Below are 6,000 nucleotides of genomic sequence, written 5' to 3' on the forward strand. Positions count from 1 at the left end.
TGTTGAGAATATTGGAGAATATTGTCTGACTGGATGAACGTTTTGAGCATAAATGCATCAGAAAACATTCCTCTGCCGTGCAGCTTTCTGTCCACTAAGAGGCGCTCTTGCCTAAGGAAATATGCTGTGCTGTACACTATGTATGACTTGAACAAGCAGGTAATGCTCATGGTTTGATGCTTTGTTGTGTTTCTAAATAGTTTAAATGATCTGTACTACCTCCAAATCACATTCTAATAATGTTAGTGTTTTAATTATTTAAATTAAACGCAACCCATCAATAGCATTCAGTGTGATTTGTGACAAGGACTTCATGTGAGTTTTCTTCAACCCAAAGATATATATATATATATATATATATATATATATATATATATATATATATATATATATATATATATATATAATATGCATTTATAGCCTTCTTGAGGACCTGATGTCTGTGCTAATCTCTATTCAGTGATACATGTGTAGCCTCTTTATGCAATATAACAACTACTCACGTCTGCAGTCTACACATGAGTGAACTTACATTCTTAAGGCTTTATAGAGTTCTTTCTACAAAGAATAGTTCACGCAGTTTCCTTAGAGTATTTTGAAAGTAACTGGACCAAGTACTGACACTTCAGTAAGACTTAATGTAATTGAGTTTCCACTCTCTTGCCAATTTATTAGAAACACCTTGTAAGTGTTAATTAGTTTGAAGACAGCTAATGATTGAATATTTCAGGACCATTGTTGTCTGGATATTTGAGTACCATTGTTGGCTGTATATCTGAGAATCAGTGTCAACTGGATATTTGAGAATCAGTGCTGACAGGATATTTGAGGACCAGTTTTGGCTGGATACTTGAGTTCCACTGTTTACAATGTATTTTAGGACTACTGTAGGCTGGATATGCTGCTACGCATACCACTCTCAAAGTGTAAGTGACACTAACATGTGTGAAAACCTCTGTAACAGTGCAGTGTCTGATGCATTCATACCTGCTCAAACATGACACCCACTATCACACCAGGACCATGTTAGTGCCACGCTGTGCTGTGGTTCCACTATTAAATTATCCTTTCAGCTAGATGCACCCATACAATTATGACAAGAAAGTGTGTGTGCGAGGCAGATATTTCTAAAAAAAATAAAAAGCAGGATATAAGTGTGTATAAACACATTGCCGCTTAGAATTTACAATTTTTTCCCACTACCTGCTCCATACAAACCCCCAGGCACTATTGGTTATTGCTTTTATGAGAATGTATTTGATGCATTTACTCAATTCACAAAGTGTCACGGAACGTTCGCCTCCTGCGAGTCACATGGTTTGGCTTGCCACGTGCAGTGGGAGGGTCTCTGTTTAGTTGTGACCACGCCTGCACACCTGCATCAGGTTAGTGTTGTCTGTGTGTATATAAACCCGTGTCGTGGAGTGCAATGCTGTCGGTCTTTGATATGTTCGCCTTTGTCTTTGTAAATGGTTGTCTAGGTTTACGCTTGTTAGATGTTTGGAAATGTTCACCTTTAATGTCATGTGTGAGTGCCAACTTTCTATGTTAATACATGTCTATCCACGTCAAAGGAGTCTGCACGTCCTGCCCCTCACCCTAAGGCACTCGGGCCGTTACACAAATGAATAAAAATGAAGGATTCTGGTCATTGAAAAGAGCTTACTATCTTCTAACAGCTATACTCTGAGTTGTGCAGTGGGAAATAAAATTGTTACATCACACGGTTGCCATGTAAAGAAAATACAACTAAAGTGTGATAGAACAAGCCATTTCAGACCACTTTGGTTTGAAGTGATAATGCACTCACTCACATACACGCACACACACACTACTCAGAGCACTGCGATGCCAGTCTTAGACATGGCTTGATCAGATAGTGAAGTTAAATAACTTACAAAGGGTATCCAATGATAATCACACAGTGTTCACTATGATGCACTGGAAATGCATGTGATATCAGAATCAGTATGGATCAGAATCAGTAGATGCAGTATGAATGTAATTCTGTAACTTAAAGTAAGCTTTATGTCTGATGAACAGGAAGCCATTACAGCAAATATCCATGTGTAGTGCTAACTGTCCTTTGTGTGTAGCTGAGGCATGAGCCAGCAGCTTTTATATTCATGCTGTACTTATAAGCACCATCTCAGTACCCAGCTCTCTTGACAATACAAGTACAACCTCTGTGTGCACAATACACGATGCAATACCAAAAAAACAGCTTCTGGAGTCACAACCTCAACTATCAGCTATATTGTCTATATATGGCTTTTTAACCTCCTTTTTTAAGATTGTTGCACTGCTATTATTTATTATCATAGTACAAAATGACATAGTCCAGTAATTCTGGATCTGTTAGAGCCCTACTGACCATCTGAAACTTTCTAAAACTTTCTGGTACCAGTTGTGTTTTCGGTTCCAATTATTTTTACAAATTACTTGACTATCTCTTTTTTTCTACCTGAGGCTTCATGTGGTTTTTTACTTCCAACAGTGGATGGCACTGTTGGAAAAGAGCTATAACCCCCAGTCTATATAAATGAACTTGTATACATTGCACTGTTGTTTTTATGTTGCACCATGGTCCTGGAGGAACATTGTCTCGTTTTTGTTGTGTACTTGTATATAGCTGAAATGACAATAAAACCTCTTGAACTTGAACTTGAACATAGTGAAATGGTGGTGAAATGGTGAATAAACATCTACTAAATTAAACATACCTAAAATCAGCCATATTTTTTGGGAATATGCTGTTCTGAAACATCTTGATAATGAATGATATAAAACAAGGAACAAAATTCCCCTGAAAATATTCTGCATTAAATTTATATTCATATAAATGATACATGAAATCATCAAGCAGCAAAAACAGTGGGATGAATTTATAGTGAAAGGTGAAATGCACCAAAGCACTTAAGAAATCTACCTTTGAAGGTTTCAGTGGCTGACCAATGAGAATTAAGGGCCCAAGAGGGAAAATGAATGTTTTTAGATGTAATTCTGGTTGTGTACCCCACCACCCACATGCAATTGCCTGTATTCGCACACATAGCACAATGGGAGGCAGGAAACTGAGTGAAAGATCACTCACTCACAGCACTTGAGCGACAGTGACACAGTAGCTTGTCTAAATGTCACTGACTCCCTAGGGTCAGACCGAGGGACTCGGATCTGCTGTTTTTCTGTAGGCAGTTCAGCGTGAGTGTGAGGTCTGTCCTACATCTAGTCTGATTTATGCTGCCCCCACATACCACCTTTACCCTGCAGTGCACCTTTACCCTGTATTCTGGTAAACTGCTGTGTCAGAAATAAGCGTAACTAATCAGACTATACCAGCAGGAGTCTGCAAGAGCAGTCTTTACAGTAGGTGGCATACTCGACCATTGACCTGTCCTAATAATCCAGGTGATTCAGAACACCTCATAACTCATACTCTCAGGTTTGGAATAAAATTATACCAAGCAAGCTATATCATGAAGGCATATTGCAGGATCATATCCTATTACAACTTAAATCGTGTTATTAAACATCATTAAAACTTTGCTGGCACTATCACTTCATTTTTTTTCTTTAGTAAAAGGAATGAAAGGTGATCTATCCAGATCCAGTTCCCCGTCTCCAGTAGGTCTTGTCATTAAACAGTAACAATTAAGAGATTAACAAGCCTATGAATGCTGATTCGCTGCTGAATGTAAATAATCCTATCAAATGTGAAGCAATTATTCCATCTGTGGATGAAATTACTTGGCTCTTCATGCCGTGGCAGCTGTAGAGGTAAGAATGGCAGTTTATGACTACAGAAGGTTTTGCATGGTCAGTGGCTCAATATCGAATGAAAGTGGTGAAGCGTGGTGAAAGAGGTATCATCACTTTGAAATGAAAGTACAGAGGGTGAACAAAACAGAAACATCAAATAGCAAACTTTAATGGAATAATGATAGTTGTAAAGGAAGAGTAGTAGAGTAGGTAGAGCAAGTACATGGCAGAGTAGCTAGAACAAGATACCTGCAATACCAAGGTCAATGGGTTCAATTCCCAGTGAAAACATGTGGTTTGATAAATATATAATGCTACTGATGAATATATCTAAGTCATTCTGCATAAGATCATCTGCAGAATGCAGCAAATTTAAAGGAGCCAACAAAGGTGGGAGATATTAGGTTGAATGCCACATCACAGTATGAATGAGTTAAAATGAGACCTGCTGGAAACAATTATTAGAGTTACAGTTGACCAGGATAACACAAACTAACATGCTAATTCCTTACTTATACACAACATTAATTACTGTAATGCTGGAATTTACACTAAATAGCATCAAATAGCATGATCAAAGCAACAGAAATCAGAACTCAAAATATGTTTGTGCCTGCCATTCATGGCACAAAAAGGACAACATAATTTCATATATCAAGGGGATCAGTCCTGGAAACCACTTCATTGTGCCCAACACAAGGAAATGTCAGTATCAAAAAGCAAGTGGGAACTCACTGGCAGATTGACAGGTCGGCACTTAACTGAATGGCCAATAAGCACCACAAAACTGTGGCCTCAAAACCAACTGCAGAGTTGAGTCAGTACCTCCATAAGCCCAACTCAATGAAAACTGTTCTCCCTGAGCCTCACAGATCTGGGACTTACATGGGGTCATAGATGTATCCCGAGCCCTGTGCAACTTGGCTATAGGCTGATCAGTCTACTCAGCCTTTTCCCCACATCTAGACATGTGGAGAAAACCCATAGTGCCTGGTGCTAATTGTTAAACGTGGCAGTGGATTCATAACAGTATTGACAGGTTTCTAATGAGACATTAGATGTGATTATTAATCTGCATGACTGTATAATAGCAAAGGAATATGAAGATGAAGCAGTTTTTTTAGGTTTCTGTAGTGCAAATATACACCAAAATGATACTGTCCTCATACATCCTGCTAAAGAAATGTAGGAGCTTGAACCTGCTCTTAAGGCCATGGATGGCTCTACTCCTGATTAACTAAAATCATTTTGTATACTCAACAGACATTTTTGAGTCAGTTTTCATATTTCTTCTGATTTCCCATCCAGATGTCATCCCGATTTCCTTCTACATAACTGTAGTGTATTTTTGCCACCAGCACAACTCACATCTGCCATCACCACTGCAGACCTGGAAATATTTCCAAATTTGCCATGTTTCTTACTGTCCCAAAACTGAAGCAATTCTGAAAGATATTCAAATATATCAAGCGAAGAAAATGGCATCCTCGGGTGACACCCGCGCATTCTGTTTGCACATGAAAGGCTTCCCATGAAAGCCATGACGACCACATATGAATGCTATAATGTAGTAAAATATGCTTGGGGGTAGCCTCTTTCCTCAGTTACAAAAAACAAATAAATATAAAAATAACTTCATCAAAATAGCCTACGTGAATCTCTCAGTGATAACTTGCATTTAGCATACGTGAAGCTGTTTATAGTTTTAAAGAAGTTTCATGCCTTTTTCAAGAGTGCTCTTTTGCTCAGTGATGTCATACCAAATAAACACCGTAGGTGGTGACCAAAAATTATGTAGTATATCTCACCTCTCTCTCCTCCTCTTTATGAATGATAAATTACATAATAAGGAAATGAGACAGGCAGAAAAGATTTTTGGACACATGTGGTGAATCCTGAAGAACATTGCCCACAATGCCTTAACAGAACAACAGCCAAATACATTAGGGAGAACAGGGGACAATATATTTTTGTTCTTCATAATGTGATTTCATAATTTAAGTTCAGTATTTATATTTTTTGTAACAAAAACTTAGATATTAGCTCAGCATTTGATGTACAGTGAGTTACTGGATCTAAAAATATAGCAATCAGATCAGATCCTGACCACACCCTTTTATAATACATCCTATTAAAATATTAAATAAATTAAGAAATGTTATTCCGTGACTTGGGAAGATAGTTAGATGGCCTTAGCTTAATTCACTGAATCAGAAAAGCTTCCTGTGAATCAGGAAAGCT

This window comes from Electrophorus electricus, chromosome 13 (genome assembly GCF_013358815.1).
Source record: "Electrophorus electricus isolate fEleEle1 chromosome 13, fEleEle1.pri, whole genome shotgun sequence".
NCBI classification, from domain to species: Eukaryota; Metazoa; Chordata; class Actinopteri; order Gymnotiformes; family Gymnotidae; genus Electrophorus; species Electrophorus electricus.